Source organism: Rhyacophila brunnea, unplaced genomic scaffold, assembly GCF_057557595.1.
Source record: "Rhyacophila brunnea isolate RB1 unplaced genomic scaffold, BYU_Rbru_1.0 scaffold_16, whole genome shotgun sequence".
Lineage (NCBI taxonomy): Eukaryota > Metazoa > Arthropoda > Insecta > Trichoptera > Rhyacophilidae > Rhyacophila > Rhyacophila brunnea.
In genome coordinates this window covers 10,151,537-10,171,485 of record NW_028232816.1, presented here as the reverse complement: position 1 = coordinate 10,171,485, position 19,949 = coordinate 10,151,537, and the positions used below count along the sequence as shown (strand labels likewise).

Below are 19,949 nucleotides of genomic sequence, written 5' to 3'. Positions count from 1 at the left end.
AATGACATGAGGTTAGGGTTAGACAAACCAAAAACCACCAAAGTTACTTTTTTTCCAAATACGATTAAAACTAAAAACATAACACCTGTGTGATATTTTACGGTTATTTGTCGTTTCGTTATCAGTGGCGAAGGGTGCCTATTGAAGGTAAGTAGGCTGTGTTCCTAGGACAGCCATATTATTTACCAGTAGCGAAGGGTGGAGGTAGGCTGTTAAGATCCACGATAAATAGTGCACATTAAACTCCGTTAGTCATACGTATTTGTTTTTATTGAAATAAGACTACAATTATTTATAGATGCTGTTGGTTAATTTTTAAAAATCAATTAAACCCTGCCTAAAATAAAACCATAATAGTTTAGGTATGCTGTGGGAGATCCGATAAAATTACTGCACAGTTTTTCAGTCAAACATATTTGTTTTCATTGGATTAAGAATAAATACACATATTGTTGGTTTATTTTTTTGAATTCAAGAAGCCCTGCCTCAAGCACACTCACTATAACAGATAAAAAATATTATTCTATCTATAAAATATGTAAACTCATGTATTATTTAATGGCATCACTTTAGATGTTTTATAGATAGACAACTTATATCTTATAATTATCTATTATGGTTTCGTTTTCGCAGGGTTCAATTGAATTTTAAAATCTAGCCAACACCATATTCCGTAAATTGTGATCTTACTTCAATGAAAACAAATACGTATGACTGACAAAGTTTAATGTGCACTATTTATCGCGGATCTTAACAGCCTACATCCACTATTCGCCACTGCTATCTACAAAATCGATCCTCGATTTTGATATGGTGATGAATAAAAAGAAAAATATGAAAGAAGAGAAAGTTTTTGATCGAGACACTTCACAAAAATAATCGAATAAAATAGGAACCTAGGTAAACAGTACGTATCGGATATAATGTATTATAATATCACGAATAGCAAATAATAGCAGGCATTCGGTCGACATTTTGTGGCACGTATATCCGGCAAACATAATCCGATGGGGTTCGGCTATCGGCCTGGCGAGAGACATTGCCGCAGTGTTTGCTCACCGATGTGTTTGCGATATTATCATCGTCAAAATCTGTCAGCCGCTTAACGTTAGGGGCTGGCCACACCCACAAGATTAATCGCACGTTTTACATTTTTTTTAAATTTAAGTAGATATTATTCTTCAATCCCATGCGGAACTGTTACTTTAAAATATTCCTAAATTCAAATAGTCAAATGAGGTTTATTTTAATCAGATGCCTTTATGGATATCTCGCATTCACCATGGAAGTTTCTTTAAGACGGTACTTCAGTGAAACGGCAAATAATTTTCAACTATAGGTGCGACGAAATTTCGGACTGGCTGGAAATCGGAGAGCGAAAGCCGAGATGTGAACACGTCAATTTGTTTTGTGATGGCGACGAATTCTTAAATCGTGTAAAGATGACTAAACAACGTTACCCATTAACTTGATAAAGAAAACATGTCAATAAATACATTATTATTATTAGTAATATAACAATAAACATTACATTAAATGGACGCATGTTGACTTTTTATGACAAATTATGTTTTGTTCTGTATGTCATTTGCACAATCTTCGCGTCGCGTAGTCACGATCGTTTTAGACCGTGCCCAAGCTGAAGTATATATAGCCTTAAGGGCTTTGACACGCAAACTACTCTACTTGATGCTAAAGTCAAAGGAAATTTGTGCCAGCTGAGAGAAATGCCTTATTGAAAACAATAATTCCACTACCTGCACCGGGTACCTATTGCTAATTTTGCCAAAATCAGCTTTGAAAATTGAATTAATGTTCATATTGTATCTAATAAAATTGGAGACCGTTTATTTAGTATACGGTAATATCTTTCCGATAAGAAAGATCACGGTGAACTCTGCCATGGTGAAATGTTTTACGTACAATTTACATGTAACCGTTCGAATTGTTATGTTATATTAATGTCATTGTGTTATACCCATTGATGTTAGTTGTAGTCATATTGTTATGGTTTGGATCACATTTTATATCTACACAATTTATGAGATGTACGCATTCCTTTAGTAATTAAGAATATTATTAATACTATCGACTGAGGGTTTCGCCTTTCGGCATCTTCTGGCGCCGTGTACACACTGACTGTGAGCGTGTGTTTACCTTTGGTGAGTGTACACGGCGCCTGAAGATGCCGAAAGGCGAAACCCGGCTCGCAAAAAACGACTTAAATGGAATAGTACAGTGCTTGAATCTATTAGTAATTAAGAATATATCAAAATCTTGTGACGAACCGATCGTATCGTCTGCGTCCAAGAAAATATTTGCTGCGTAAACCGAGAAGAGTAACTAAATGTGATCTTCATCCAATAGTGGATCGACCTCACTCTGCTGGCTGATCGGCCTCTTCTAACCACTTAACATCAAAAAAGAGCTAATTGGGATAAATATATCACATTTATCACTTTACGTATTCTAGCGGTTAATTATATAAAAAAGTTAACCGTCTGAACTGTCAAAAGGTGATAACTTTTAACACCTTCTAGCTTAGCCGTGTTAACTTTGAGATCGAGTATTGTCAATTTTACATATTATTGAGAATTGAGATGCAAGATCAGACTGTTTTGCTGTAATCGCAACGACATGACTAATAAAATTGTAGGTTATGTGATATGACTGACGTGTCAACTGTCAACATAAAATTCTTGTGTTCTGCCATTGCCGACTCAAGTAGAAAGCCGATACATTCACAACGACTGGTCCTACTTTTTCCGCCCCTCCCGTTGTTGTTTATGTATGAACTGTCATTGCCTGTCATTGTTCTAAAGAGTGCTCATACTGACGCGTCTGTCGTGTTCACACGGGGAATGGTTTGATTTGAATGGATAAGTTACATGATAAATAATACACTAGCATTAACACACCTTCTACAAATGTAATGCATAGATCAATGCTACATATTTTTTGGAAATCGATATTAGGTACCACCGGTTTTTGTATGAAGGACTATTCTGATTTTGACAGCTGATGAATAACAGGAATGTATATTATTTATAAATTACACTGATAGTTAATATATTTGATTTGAGAATTTTTTTATAATTCAATTTGAAACGAGAAAGGGCGAATCACTATGTCAAGCAATCTGGGATCTGATTTTGACAGCTGAAAGGTGGACCAGGTTCGGCTTTATCCCGTTGTGTTCGGTCTCATCCGCTTGGGTTCGCCAGTTCGAACATAACCGAATTTCACCGACATGTCTACCAATCTAAATTTTCGCCGTATTATGAATTAGAGATAGCAGCCGATAACTGTTTTGTTTATAGAATAGAATGCCTTCCGTGCTAATTTTAACTAATGAAAATAACGAAAACGTGCTAAAGTGATAACCGTTAAGAATAGACCTGCTGATGATGATAATGTTAATAAATTGAAACGAAAATCCTCTCGTGTAAACGCCGTCTGACACAGTCATTGTTCGGCCGCCTGCGGTTAGCCAAGGCAATCCGACCCTTATCAGCGCGGCAGGATCGATAGGCTTGTTATTATTTATTGTTCGCGCCGCACGCGCGCCCGCTTGACATCTCCCGACGTCTCTTTGTTTCGCTAAGGTCGATAATGCGTTCACGTAACGCGGGAAAATACGACGTAAGGAGTTGAAACTTTTTCGAACGACCCACAAACCTAATGTTATGTCAATGTACATAATAAAAAAGTTTTGACTATATCTAGATATTTATTTGAACTTAGCTCATCGAAGCAAACTTCTTCTCTAGATCACATAATATCCTATATTATGCGTCTGCAACTATGCCTAGAGTTGGGTATTTCCCGAGAAAATCTCAATCTCGAGATTCGGGATTTCCCGAAATGGTGAAATTTAAAATTCTCGAGACTCGAGATTTCCAGAAAAGAATTCTCCAGATATCGAGAAAACTAAAACAAAACCTGTAAAAAATCCTAAATTCAGTGTAAAAAAGGACAAATTCCAAAAAAATATGATTTTTTTTATTTAAGTAAGAAGACAAACAAATAATAGAAGTAGGAAAATAAAAATAACTCAAAACATTACTTATTAAAATAGAATTTTAAAAAACACAGACTGTCAATGACTGCGTCTGACAATCGCGTACGCTTTTGAGACACAAAATTCCCTGATGTTAAAAAATTGCGCTGATATTGAGTCGACGTTGGCTTCACTATATTAAATGCCCGATCAGTCTTTGAACGTTTTGTGTTTTCTGTCCACTTTTTTCATATAGATTTAGTTTTAGAGTTTAGTAACGAATCGTTTCGTTACTAAACTCTAAAACTAAACTCTAAATCGTTTCTCGCATGTTGTGCAATGTTTGCGTTTGGTTTTGAGCATTGCTGGACATATTTTTCAAGTTGTTTCGCCATATATCTTCTTTTTCGTCGCTGTTGCTCAAAATCATGGGCACAGCATCAGCGTCAGCATCGGAAACTGCTAGGTCTTCTTGAATGCTTGTGGAAAAAAGACGGACCAGGTACCTACGCTTTGGCTTGACAACCAACACTGTCTGCCATGGGCCCCAGATCCTGAAACGGGCCCCCAGGCTAGAATCTTTGACGAGCCCCCCTACCTATCGCTAAGGCTAACAAAAATATGACACTACACAAGGATTTTCCAAATGGTGTTCGAGGTAAATTATTTAGCGATTTTTGTATTTTTGAAAACATCTACTTGAATTATGGAGTTGTCGAGTATTGACACACAACAATCAAAAATTTTATCGCATAAGTACTTATTTCAAAAATGTCAATATCTTTGAAGAAAAATACCGCGCGTAACAGGCAACTTTTTTACTATTTTTTTTAGAATTATTAATAACCATGTCCTTGCTTTTTCGTACAAGGTGGTTGTTACTAATTTTGAACAATCACAAACACCAGGCTTTGAGAAAAACACATAAATATTGTGTGTCCTGACCGTGAATCGAACCCAGGAACTTCCGGGTGGAAGGCAAGCGCGTTACGCACTGCAACACGAAAGCCGCCTACTTTTTAACCATTGGAGAACAATTTTAATTTGCGTTTATCTCACTTATCTGGTCGACCCATCATGCCGGGCCCCTCCTAAGCCCGGGCCACCAGGCCAGAGCCCTGTCAGCCCCCCATGGTGGGGGCCATGCTGTCTGTAAGTTGTAGTAGGTACCTACCTATTATTTCAATGAAAAAATACGTATGACAGACAAAGTTTAAGTGCACTATTTATGTCGAATCTTCAAAGCCAGCCTCCACCTTCGGCCACAGTGAAATAATAATATTATGTAATATGTATAATGCAAGTTTCAATACAAGTATCTGTTAAAATACATATAATATAAGTAGACAAAATTCAATTTAAGACTTAAATTTATTTTATTATTAGGAATGTGAGCGAGATTATAGCTTTCATAGAAGATAGACAGACGTGATACGAAATTTCATTCAACTGACGGGGATTTATCGGAAAAATACTATCGAAATTTAATGGGCTGGGTTTAGTAGCCATTTGCTATTTCCATTGTGGAGAATCGTAAAATTTAATCGCAAAGCTTCGAGAATAGAAAAATGCATAAATTAAAATCGAGAGTCGTAAAACACAAAAAGCGAATGAAAACAAAATAAGTGCCTAGGTATAATATTCTTCATCAAGTCTCTATTGTTTAAATGTTTAAAAGACTGTGGTCCAGGGTAGGGTGGAGGTAGGCTGTTGAGATCCGACATAAATAGTATACACTAAACTAAGACTACAGTATTGTGTGGAATGTAAAAAGTGTTTGTAAGTTTTTAAAATTCAATTAACAGCCTAATCCAAGCCTTAGTAGATAATAAAATAATCGTTTATCTGTAATATCCAAAAATATACCATTAAATTAAACCATACATAACTTTAGATACTTATTCATGGATAGAATAATATTTCTTATCGATTATGGTTTGGTTAGGCAGGGCTTAATAAATTAAAAAATATATCACCATGTGTAATTCAACGAAAACTGATACCTAAGTACATATGAATGCAAGATTATGCACTATTTTTGTCGGATCCCGTAGGATACTTAAAATGTTATAGTTTGTTTTAGACACTAACTATTAAACTAGCATCATCCGCAAATTGTAATCTAAGTTCAATAAAAACAAATGAATATGACTGACAAAGTTTAGTGTGCGCTATTTATGTCGAATATTAACAGCCTACCTCCATCAAAAACAAGAGATAAAGATCATCATCATGCTTTACTGATGTAAATTTGTGTTGGTTTGGGTTAATGGCACAGTACGACATTGATGAGTTTGTATGCTCCATTTATGAGTCCGTTGAAGGTATTTTTATCGCAGGGTTGCTATTTAACTTCCCACTAACAACCTGCCGCCATATGACAGAATGAATCGAACAATCACAATGCTCAGCAGTCAAAAATTACTCTTATTATGTTTTCAGCAACGGAAATCCTTACCAACGGGCCGCGATCCTTCACGTGGTCCAGTGAAAGGTGTATGTCAGTAATAAGACTCGATGGATGTTAATCTTCAGAGACGTTTATTCGTCATTTCTCAATTTACAGTTACATGTTGTAAATATAAAATGGAAAGAACTCAGGAGAGTTCGATCCGCAATGGAACAACTCGATGAGCAGAGCTGAATTAAGTTTGAACAAGAAGTTGAATGGTCCGAGTTGAATGATATCAGAATCACTTACAGTAGATATAAAATATGAAATAGTAAGTAAGTAATATTAGTGACGCTTAGTTCATGTACAAAGGTTTATATGTGTGTAGTAAGTAGTAACCATGGCCCCCACATCCTGAAGCGGGCTCCCAGGCTAAGATCTTTGGCGGGGCCCCTACCTATCGCTAAGGATAAAGGCAGTGTAACACTCCACAGTAGCGTTGTCCAAATGGTGTACGCGGTAGAATTAATGTGTATATTTTTAGTGTTTTTTTTTTAAATATTTTAATACATCCATTTGAATTATGGATTTGTCGAGTATCGGATACACAAATAAAAATTTTATCGTACAAATACATAATTTTAAATAATAACACTAGTGAAGGAAAATAGCTCTGCAGGCGACATTTTTTACTATTAAAGAGAATTTGTGATGTGTATTTATATCACTTATCTGGCGAAACCCCAAGCCGGGCCCTTCCTGAGCCCGGGCCCCCAGGCTAGAGCACTGTCAGCCCCCCCTTTGTGGGGGCCATGGTAGTAACACAGCTAGATGGGTGGATTAATTGGGTTGATCAATAATATAATATTGAGTAGTACCTATATACATTGCAATATGTAGTCGAAATCACACCTATCGAATATTCTTAATAATGGTACCTACATACTTAATTGGTAACTTAGGGTGTCGATGAATTAAACATAGAGTATAATTTATTGTTATTGGGGAGATAGATATCCATAGAGAGGGGAGTTACGGATACATAACATTATGATGGCTACTTAGTTCAGTTACGTCTTTCACAGTTTCAGATCACACGACCACTCAGTAGTTAATCACTTGTACGATTTAAATTCTCCGAGGCGAGATCTCCTCTCAGTTCAAAGTACGAAGATAATTTAAAATCTCGGCTTACAAATCAGACGGGGCTTCCCGCCTGACCGGCATACAGAGCGCATTCCGAGCCGAGTGAAACACACCACCTATGTATAAGTAAGAACCACATTCCGAATTTTATTTCCATTTGAGAGGCGATGCATTAAAACTCCAACCACAGATGAATCCGATCTTTGATGAAAAACAATATTATCTTTAGTGACAGTAGGACGACAAAAAAATGTGTATGTGGGCATTTTCGCCAAAGTTTGTACATTGCGTTTTTGGCATGTCCCATGACTTTGATTGATTTTTTCATAGTTATTATATTATAAAATGTTGGAAAGTTATGTACTTTTAACATGCAAATTTATTAATTTACTCTATTCAATCAGTTAAATACAACTATCTGACCTGTATATATTTTTAATTGATTATTTAGATCGAAAGGTAGTGCGTTTTTACCATGTCCCACCCATAAATTCAAATAAACAAAGTCTGATTTCGTCATTAATTTTGAGTGTGTAAAATTAAATTCGTAGTGTTTTCAACAGCTTACATTATATATTTTTGGAAAATATATAGTTTTTTCGTAAATTTGTACCAATATTGAAAAAAAATCACGTTTAAAGTGTGTCCCAGGATATTTGAAAAAGTGGAACTCCACATTCCGTTACCACGATTTTAGCATGAAGGCGAAAAATTTTCACTATAAATATGTTTTTTTTTAATGTAGCAACATTTTTGTATAACACTGATCGCCATGTACACTTTAAATTGTTGGTGTGTGTCGGTATCGCTATCGGAACAGGTTGCTTTCTGGGTTGGTCATTTAAGAAGTTCCACTACTGTTACCACGATTTATAAGGTAAGAAAACACATATTTCTATTTCACATACTACACATATGGAGCTTATCTTTCATACTACAGATATAATAAAACATATCGCAGGTTTAACAATAAAACTAAGCTAAATTTTGGCTTCAAACACTTCTGAAACAGAATCCGTTACTTCCACTCCGAAACTATATTGGTGGTAACGTATATGTGGAATGTAAAAGTAACGAAATGGCATGCATAAAGTTGGGTTTACAGTGTGTGTTTAGTTCTTCATAGATTATAAAAAAAATTATTTTGTCTGTTCGTATGAAAAACAAAAATATTTTCATTAAAAAATATAAAAAATAACCTGACTATAATATAATAATATAATAAAGATTAAAAAAGTATGTGATATGTCTGAATACGCAAAAATAGCGCACATAAAAGTATGGAGATAAAAAAAAACAACAGAAGGAAAAGAAAAAACACCAGACTGAAATAATTGCGAGACAGGCACTGGCTCTGTCATACTCTTTCTGTTATACGCCACCAAAATTTTAAAACTTCTCCATACATTTTAGGCATAGAAATTTATAAAAATGTATGAAAAAGTATTTTTTTGTCACGTTTAACAGAAATGTGTACTCGATTAGATTTAATACCTAGAACTGTAGGTATTCACGAAATGTCAGAAAAGTACGTCTTGATTACAATCAACCTGTATAGCTACATTTTATGTTGATGAATACAATTAAATTTCAAGACAACATAAAGTCGAACTTGGTTATTACGAGGAAGATGGGACCGACTGAATTTGCTTGTTATAAGCGTTACTCGTTATATCAGAGAATAGGTATTTTTAAATGAGCATGTCACATTACACAAAAAGCCGAAAATAAAAAATTTGGAAACCATCGTAAAAATCCCCGAAACGAGCATGGCATTCATAAACTACAAAAGAAGTTGTTTATTGTAATTAACGCTGGTAGGTACCTACGGACTTCACAAACCTTGGATTTTTCAACCATATGCGTGGATACTTTTTTATTATTGTCGGTGAAACACCAATAAGGTAGGTACTTAGACACTTTACTAGTGTCATAAACGTAATCCGACCCCGGCGGCATCCTGTCCAATCGGATTTTATTGCTTAGGGTCGAAATGTTTTAAAACGGTCGACACATTAACAGTATTTTAGCTCGGTATATCCGATAAGTTGCTCGTTATAACAGTGAAAGAATTAAATGTATGGCGAAAATCATAAACCAATTGTCAACAAATGTTTCGTTATTACATCCGAGATCTCGCTATGTCAGAGATCGTAATAACCGAGTTTGACTATAATTATTTTCGTAAAAGTTATATACTCCGTGCCGCGCTAGGAACTCGCGTCTGAATCCCTTGCTGATTTTTTTTTTCATATATTGTTAATTTGCTTAAAAATATTTTTTATCTGAGTTACAAATAATATAAATGCCAAATAAAGTTATGGTAATGTATAGTGTGTCAAAATTATTACCTACCTTATTTTACAAGTATTGTGAAATTTATTATAAAATATGTCTATTTTAGTGATTAAGTTTGATTTGTTTTGTTATTTTGACGCACGTTGAATATTTATCTGTCTATCAAAAAATTCAAATAAATTTCATAAAACAAAAATTTGTTTTTATGGTAACATGTAACTTAAGCTTTACAAATTACACTCCGTTACCATTTCGTTCCATTCCGAAAATGTCCCCAAAAAAGTTGAACGTTAACTATTTTTCATTTGATTATTAAATAACGAAACTTATTTATTTTTCCAATAAAATTTAGTAAAAGTGATTATTGTCTTTAAAAAAATAGCAGAACGAACATTGATTGGTTTTTTCAAATACTAAAGGAAAAATGCTCTGCCATTATAGACATAGGGTAACGGAGGGGAACGAAATGTGCCCAAGAATTAAAATTCAATAATATTTTTTGACTATTTGTAGTTTTATTTTGAAGTGTATGGTTTTTTTAATCTAATAGAGCTCTTTTAAGTGATAAAAAGTGTTTCATTCATGTTTTAAAAGCTAAGTTTCGTAGTCACGGAACGGAAACTTATTATGCCCAATTTCATAATAAAAATGATATAAATATTGTATTAATCAATATTTTGCTGAAAAATTGCTATCACCAATTCAGCAATAGAACAAGGAATCTGCTAGCTATATAAAAATGGTTAATTTGAGTGAAAAAATAATATTACCCAAATTTCAAACATGTACAAACTTTGGCGAAAATGCCCATGTATGTTTGTTGATCAGATGCGACAGTACTGAAACTTTTTGTTTTGCTCTACATTTAAAAAATGTATAGTCTTCAATAACGTTATACCTAGTTAATGTGTGGTAACTGTTCACGAAATTCACATCACTGTAATAGTGTAATTATTGTAATTATATTATTATCCCATCGTCATTTCCACTAAATTTTGTACCAAAAAATATCTAGAACAAAGGGTCAACTGTCCATTTCTGTTATGCTGTTATTGTTGAATTTTTCATAACTGCGTGGCTTCAAATTCAAATTTGGTTTTTTTTTTTTTTAACATATGATTAACATTACAAATTATTAATTTAAGACCTCCACAACATATTTAGAAGCAAAGAAATAAACATTATTAGGTGGCATGTTTAGGAAAAAGGGCGTAACCCTCACAGAACAAATTTTACAGGAGGCAAAAAACGTTTTTTGAATGATTTTGATTAAATATTTAAAAAAAAAATAGGCACAGACATTGGGTGCATGATGATGTGGTGTAATAAATTTTCGATGTAATAATAATTAAGGAAGTTATTCCAGAAAAATCATTAAAATTTTGGGGAAATGCTTTTTTTCCTTAACTAAAAACTTAATTGAAGCTCAATTAAAACCTGAATTTAGGTAATAATTTGGCATTTGCGGCTTACTTCCTTTTTATTGAACATGTATTTAGTTGTATACGTTGTTAATATCTAATAAAAGCACTTTTCGAAAAATCGAGGGTTACGCCTTTTTTCCTAAACAGTCGAATATTATAAAAGATAACAGTAGAATAGTGTAAACACAAAAATATATACTTAAATTAGATACAAGGAAGTACTTACACCGAATGAGCTAAGCAAACTATATTTTAAGAATTTATAAAACAATGCTCACATATCGTCACTGTTCTGGCTGAAGGTACTAATTCGAAAAAATGACATATTGAGTTAGTTATACCAAAATGTTCCTTATTTCAAACTTTACCGTCTGGAAACCTTCTTAATAAATAAACAGTCTTTATTTTAAAGTGATCCTTTTTACGATTACTTAATAAACTCACATGATAGACCATTTCAAACATTTTAACAACTTCAAAGTCAAATTACTCAAAACTAGTATTCTCCAGTTAGTGTGTTCTGCCAGAACAGAGACGATATACTCATCCAGCATCCTCACGCAGGTGGAATATGTCAATATCCGAAATGATTTGGTTGAACAGAGTTATTGCCTTCCCAAACAGCATCACCAATGGCAGATTAGTTCTGCACCTTGGGAGAACAAACAACTAGTGTTCCCAATTTCTACGATAGGTATCAGGGACACACAGGTCAATACTACCAAGAATGGAAGCGTTTACGAGAATACGTGGACAACGTGGACAAAAGTATCCATAGTCTAAGTGGCCAAATATGTAAACATACCTAAGAGGGAGCCAGTTGGATAAAGCCTCGGATAGTATACATACAACCTCGAGTAAAGGAGTCTCAAAAAATCTTTTGAACTCGCTCCACCATAAGAAGCGATTTACGCTGCTGGCCGGCCGATTCTGAATCAAAGCAATCCACACTATACACATACCTTATCAAGTAGTTGTGTATATGTTACGCCGAACGTGCGAAATTGAATATTACATGAAATGGGCAAAATTTTGCCTAAATCATGAAAAATGCAAGCCCGTTGCCTTATTCATGAATTAGACAAAATATCTGAAGAGTGCGTGAATTCGGCAGTAATTTTTCTGCATAGTTCATGTATTGGACAAATTAGATAGTAGCGCTACGGTGGTATTTTTTGCAACTTAACTAAATGTAAGAAATGCTCTTGCATTGGTCAAAATGTACATATATTATCTATGGTCAAAATAGATGATCGCGCTCCGGTGGTATTTTTTGCAAGTAATCAAACTTAACAAATGTGTCAAATGTCGTCCTACAATGACGTTAATATCCATTTACTATGCGCAAAAAAATCTAATATAATATAATATAAAATATAAAAAATATAATATGATAACGGAAGAATTTTATTGAAAAGTATTTTTGCGATTTGATTCGTGCTTGGGTATCAAACGTGCAATGGTCGATTGAATGTTTGTGACAGTTTGTTGACACTTGATAGCTAACCTCAAAATGGACATTTAGTTGAATAGTTTAATTCAGAATTACAATACCTAACCTAACCTAACCTAACCTAACCTAATAATAATAATATTATATTATGTCCAATTATAACTAATAAAACCATCCGTATTAAATTTACTTTTTCTTCTGTCATGTTGACAGTTCAAGAATTCCATACCCTGGCGAATTCATGTACTCAGCAGAAAATTTACCTAATTCATGAATAAGGCAACAGGCTTGACTATTACATGAATTAGCCAAAATTTTGCGCATTTCATGTAATAGTTCATTTCGCACATTCGGTGTAACATATATAACAATATAATAAATATAAAAATATAATCTCAGTTGAGGCATGGTCTAAAAAGATCGTGGCTAGGCGATGCGCGGATTGCGGGTCGCGGGTGCAAATGACGCATGCCGACCGAAATATAATTTGTCATATAAATCCAGCATGCGTCCATTTAATGTTCTGTTTATTGTTCTATTAGTAACAATAATAATATATTCATTGACATGTTTTCTTTTTAAAGTAAATGGGTAACGTTTTTAGTCATCTTTACACGATTTAAGAATTAATACCCCCGTCGCCATCACGAAACAAATCGACGAGCAGCCACCTCGAAGTTTGGTCTCCGATTGGCGAGTAGGTATTGCGAAATCCCGTTCCACATACTGTTCAAAATTATTTGCCGTTTCACTGAAGTGCCTCATCGCAGATCGCCTTAAGTATTTTAAACGTTTTTCACATGGTGCAATTGGTAGCGCACTTGGCTTGAAAACAGCGGGATTAATGGTTATAGGCCGACCGTGAACGGTTTTTTGATAATATTATAAGATACATGGATAATAAAATTCACGACATTGTCGTCTGTCATGAATAATGGGCATACATTGTTCCAGAAGTTTTCAGGAATGGCCAAGTTATGGAGGGAAATAACGTCCCTAGAATATCATCCTTTCTCCGTTTTAAGCCCTATAAATTCTGATAAAAAGCCACACATTCTTGTACTATTTTCTGTTTTATACGATGAAAATGGTCGCCCCGTGAGCAATTTTATTCAGTTAAAACAGTATTTGCTCGATCAAAAAATAACTGTACTGTTAAAACGGTAGGTTTACGCAGGTTCAATTGAATTTTTAAAAAGTACCAACACTTTGTAGTCTTAGTTTAATGAAAACAAATACGTATAACTGACAGAGGGAATGGGACGACTGGCCTCCGGACAATTGGACGCCGCACTATCGTAGACACGTGTAGACGAGGTATTTTAATCAGTTTCTATCTACTACTTAGTAGTTTGAATTCATTTTACTCTTAACATAATGTATTCTTTATCGCGGATTGAGAATTACCATACCTAAGGCTTTATATAAAATAAAAAACCCTTTTTTCGTTGGAACTTAAACATATTCACGATTTAATCATTGTTTACGTCTGCATATTTACATTTTCACCAAATATTAAATCATAATAATTATAATCATTGAAATATAAATAATAATATTGAATATTTTTTTTAAAGTACCTGTAAGTACCTAACGTCTATTTATTATAGAATTCCGTGGCGTCCAGTTGTCCGGTGCCAAATCGTCCTAGAACCCTGACAGACTATTAGTGTGCACTATTTGTGTCGGATCTCAAGGGTCTAAATCCACCCTTCGCCACGACTACCTACTTACTTAGGTACCAATATTGTTTTTCCATCAAAATTATAACGAACAATTGTTACCGCCACTCCTTCTTGATGAAAAAATTAGCTCGTGATCAAAAACAAGCTGGGATCCCTGATTTAAATACTGGTGTACCTACTCCTGTTACCAATATTCGCTCAAATAGTTGCTACACATAATAAGGTTTGTAAATGATAAACTCCCATAAGCTTCGAGCAAATCTACTTGCTTGGCAGCTACATGTCTATTTTTTAGTTGTAAAATATGAACCCCTTTGGTTCACTTTGCATTTAGCAATAATGTTGATAATATGCACCTGACATCCCATCAACCCCTTCCCTTATAATGATTTAATTACCTGCAGTTTTATCGCATAATATTATAATAATGTTGTTGTCATGTGTCGTAAACGCATAGGGATAAAGTAATTAAAAAGGATCTGCGGTACTACGAAATACCCACCGAAAAACTCGTTTTAATTACCATTTCCCTATCTTATAAGTTAAATTAACATTATATTATGTATCAGGATAACAGAGTAGAACGTGCATACGCTTTCCGTTGCATTTAGAAATATTATTCAGTGGGTAGATAATTGACTGGGCATGTTGTTTTATTGGTGAACACTAATTGACATGATAGCCCTTTGTCTTGTCTAGTTGTGCACTGCATTCACTAGGCAGGATAGAGCCAATTTAGATTATGTGGTAGGGACACCATTTAACTAGGTACGTATTATATACATAGGTGTAAGTAACGTATAGTCATATATATACAATATAATATGAATCTGATGAAGAGAAATTATAGATAATAAATTGATACCTATTATTTCTTTTAGGGAACCAAAAGATTGGATGGAATTAAAATAACAAACCAATAAGATGCAAGCCTTTTTTATTCAGATAGATCGACCATAAACATATTATTAGGGTGAACAAAAGTGACTAATGGATCTATGTTGAAATTAGCCGGCTCTCACATCTAAACTCGCCTCGTCTGCCGCACAGCCATAAATCAAACCTTCCGGTGTTGCATCTGATGACTGCGCACATCTACCTATTGACAGTCGTACGTAACCTTCGAAAAGACGTATATATATTTGGATGTGGCGATCGGCGAGCCGGTATAGGAATGACCAATTAGTATGTGTTTATATGCGTCCTGGCGTATTCTACTCGCAGCCCGAGAAGCATGCAACTTGTCAATTGCAACAGTAGATTTTTTTTCAAAGTAAAAAGTCGCATTCGACCAATCTGTGGAGCTCCATTTCGCAACGTGTGTTTCGTGAATAACGATGACGTCACATCGACGTATTCGACACGTTACAGCTGGACGAGTTTTGATATGAGAGCCAGCTTAGCTGTAGATAATTTAGCACTGCACCTATACGCAGATAAACACTGAAACTTGCATTCGTTATGCATTGTTCTTCTTCTTATTGTGCCATCCACTAGCGGAGGTCAGCCACCATCAAGGCGATCTTATCTTTGTCGTCTGCTACCCGGAACAGTTCGGTGGAGCTGCACTCGTACCAATCACGGAGGTTCTTAAGCCACGAAATGCGGCGCCGTCCTCTACTACGCTTCCCATTGATCTTTCCTTGAATGACGAGTTGGGGAATGCTGTATTTTTGTCCTCTCATAATGTGGCCGAGGTATTGTAGTTTCCTGGTTTTGATACTACGTAGAACTTCTTGGTCCTTCCCCATTCGATTGAGAACTTCAACATTTGTCACCCGATCAGTCCAAGGAATTTTGAAGATGCGTCTATACGGTATTTATGGTTAAATAAATTAATAAAAAATGTTAAGATTTACTTATATAATTCCATTTTACAAACATATAACACACCTGCAACCTGCAGGATTTAATATCTTTTAAATTATCATTCTGTACCTAATTGAACATTCCTACATGACCATTTCCAACACGAAACATGACTTGTACAGGAACTAAGACATCCATCCATCCACCCATTTATTATCAGGGGTTGGTATCCGGGATAAATTGCCACAAGTGGGAAAATAATGATAATTTTACAGTAATGAAGGTTCAATAAAAAAATAAATAAAATTGCGCATGTTTATTTACAGCACAATAATATATAAATTTGATATTTTTACTTTATTCTCCATACAAATGGAATGAATGAACTATTTAGAATTGAAATACTTTTGAAAAACACTTTTAGCTCGATGGGTAAACAAATTCATTTTGGGGTAATATCTAGTTTGGGTAAACAACCGCCATGGTTCAATGTAGAAACTTGGAAAACAATTATTTGTATGTCTCTATCAATTCAAAGCAATACAAATATTTCAGAAATTCAAATAAATGCAGTATATAATAATAACATGCACCATTGATCAATCTAAAACGCTTATTTTGAGCAATGAATGTCTCCCTTTACGCATTGTCGCATTTAATGGGTAAAATATCATGTTGTTTTTCAAAAGATCTATTGCGCATTTGAATTCATAGCTGGCCAGCACATAATTGAGTTAATGGCTGACAACGAAAGCTCGTAAAACACGCGTAATTCTAACAGTAGATATAGTAATAATGTAGGTAGTTCCTTTCCCCTGTTTGTCGTGTCACTTGTATAGATAGATAGAGAAATCAATCAAGTCAATATGTAAATTAGTCCCTATGTTACGTTACAATTGATTTACAATATGTTCACAAAATCAGTGCTACGTAGGTATCTAAAAAAACACAACTTTTTAGGAGAGACAAATAACAACTTTATTTTCTCAGTTTTAAATTCAGAAATAAATTTTCTTCTATGGAATAATATTATCCATTTAGTATAAACACAAATATTTTCATAAAAAAAATGTTATGTTTCTTCAATCTATCGCACTACATTGTGGACCGATCAGTCATATTGTCGAAGATACGAGAATGCGTTGCAACTTTACTGTGAATCACACCACAATATTACTGCAGTAAACACGTATCTTGACTTACGAGAAAGAACTCCAGTATAATCATCTGTCGAAATTCAGTATTCTGTGTACTTACAGACACGTAAATCAAAATACAAGTTTATAATAATCATAAAAGTCTTGATACGATTTTTTTGCATTGTTTAAAAATCTATTATGTCATAAAATATAAAGTATGTTTTGAGATACATGTTAGCGGAATATGTACGTATTCAAATTTGGAATTCATTAAGTACATCAAACAACTCAAAACTGACAAAAATTGAGATACGTGTTTGTAGAAAATTAGAGACGATATCCATAGTTACCGAGTCAACATGATAACACGAGATGATATCAAATAACCCTAATAATATGGTCTACATTGGTTATTAAAATGGGTTTGTGGCGGGCGGGCGTACAAAGTGCTGGGAACATTTTACAAAGAGCATTATGTAACAGGGCGGCTGAAGTAGAAGGAGGTAGAAAGTGCTCGATGGTAGTTAGGTTAGTACACATAACACGGCCCTCTCGCTCGGCCAGTTCGCGCCGCGACAAATGAAGCCATTTGTATTCCGCATTGAAGCCGGCACATTAAACACGGCTACAGTGCTGAGTTACGTTCCACATTCAAAGGTATGAACCCCTAATACCTATGAGTGTTTTTATGTTTAATGGAAATTTTATTTTCAAAGAAAAATGTAATAAACCAAAATAACCTAATTATTTCTTTCAACGTAAAAAATTTTCCGTATAATTCGCCCTCTGCTACGAAACACTTTATTTTAGTAAACACATAAAACCGGAAAATACTTAATGGAAATTGGTTTTAAATTCCTAATGATTTGTAGTTCGTTTGGTTGTATGAGAAGCTTGACTTGACAATTGCATTAGTGTGTGTGTAAGCCTTGAGGAGGACTTCATCAGTCAAACAAAACGTGCGATAGCTTAAGAATATTAGTTAACAATCTCTCTCTTTCTTATCCCCTCATAACTGAGGATCGAGATCGGTCTAGAATACTGGCGAATCCTAAACTAGCTTTTCCCACCTGCCGTTGTTATCTGACACCAGTGCCGAAGGGTGGAGGTAGGCTGTAAATATCCGCCATAAATAGTACACACTAAACTTTAGTCAGTCATACGTATTTGTTTTCATTGAAATAATAAGTAGGTACCTACTACAATTTACAGACAGTGTTTGTTAGTTTTTAAAATTCAATTAAACTCTGCGAATACCCAGTAATACTAGACAATACTCAAAAACTAATCTATCTATAAAATATCCAAAATTATGCAATTAAATCATACATAACTTTGGATATTTTATAGATAGAATAATATTTTTTATCTATTGTAGTTGGTTTAGGCAGGTTTTATGAATTTAAAAAAATAAACAACGATATGTGAAATATGTATTTTTAATCGAACGAAAACATACAAAGTATGAATAAAAATTTGTGCACAATTTTGTCGTATCGCCTAAAGCTAACAAAACTATTATGGTTTGGAGTGGGCAAGGTATAATTGATTTTGAAAAACTAACCAACACCATCTTTAAATTGTAGTCTTACTTCAATAAAAACAAATACGTATGACTAACAATGTTTAATGTGCACTATTTATGGCAGATCTTAACAGCTTACATCCACCCTTCGCTACTGTCTGAAACACTAATAAAAACAACAATTAACATTTTACGGCTGCTGAGTATATTTTCCCATGAATATCACATTTTTCTGAATCAAGCGTTTAAAAGTAATCCCATTCAAAACCCACTGAATTCTTACGGATTCTTTTGCGTTGGCATTTTAAATCGTTGCCAATCTCATATTGAACGTTTATGCGCGAGGAAGCCATTTTATTTATTGGTTTAAATTATTCAGCGACGCCGCTCGATAAATTCAATACAATAATAATGTCTCTCTCCGCTTTGAATAAAAATATTTAAAAAATCGCCATTTTACCCGGTTCGAGCCGAAAACGAATTATGAAATTATCTTTTATTGGCGTGTGATTCGTAATTTATTCATCACGTTTTTGTGTCGCTGGATATTTTACGTGACGGCAACTTTTTCGTGTTGTATTTCTTTTCTTGTATAATGCGTTATGAGTCGTGATGTCAAATTTAATACAGGTACAAAATACAATCCATTATGACAGTGGTAGCTAACCTATGGCATGCGAGATGATTTTGCATGGCATGCGAATGTTTCATTTTGAGGAGAAAAAATACCTATAATAACAATAATTAATGACAGATTGCATTGTATACAAAATAGCAGGTAAATACTCATAAATAATAAGCATTGCGTTTAATATAAATATGTAATTGGATATGTCGGTCCTTAGGCTTTATCCGTCACATAATATTATCGCAATAACCTCGTCAGGCGGCGGGGGAAGTCGTGCCACGAGCCTCTGATTTTGATCAATTTACAATACTTGAGACCAACCACTGTCGCAAGAGAATGCCTGAGTAATTTTGGTGTCAATTTGTGCGTAAAGAATCAATCTAAGAAAAACAATAACAAAAAAAAACATTTCTACCCACAAAAATGGCTGTACCAAATAAGAAAATATCA

At 34.4% G+C, this 19,949-nt stretch overlaps 1 protein-coding gene across 1 annotated transcript in view; it reads right to left on the bottom strand.

The window, feature by feature from the left end:
• sbb (scribbler) overlaps positions 1 to 19,949 on the bottom strand; it is a 500,943-nt gene that overhangs the window by 117,688 nt on the left and 363,306 nt on the right. The gene's annotated exons all lie outside the window — the stretch shown is intronic.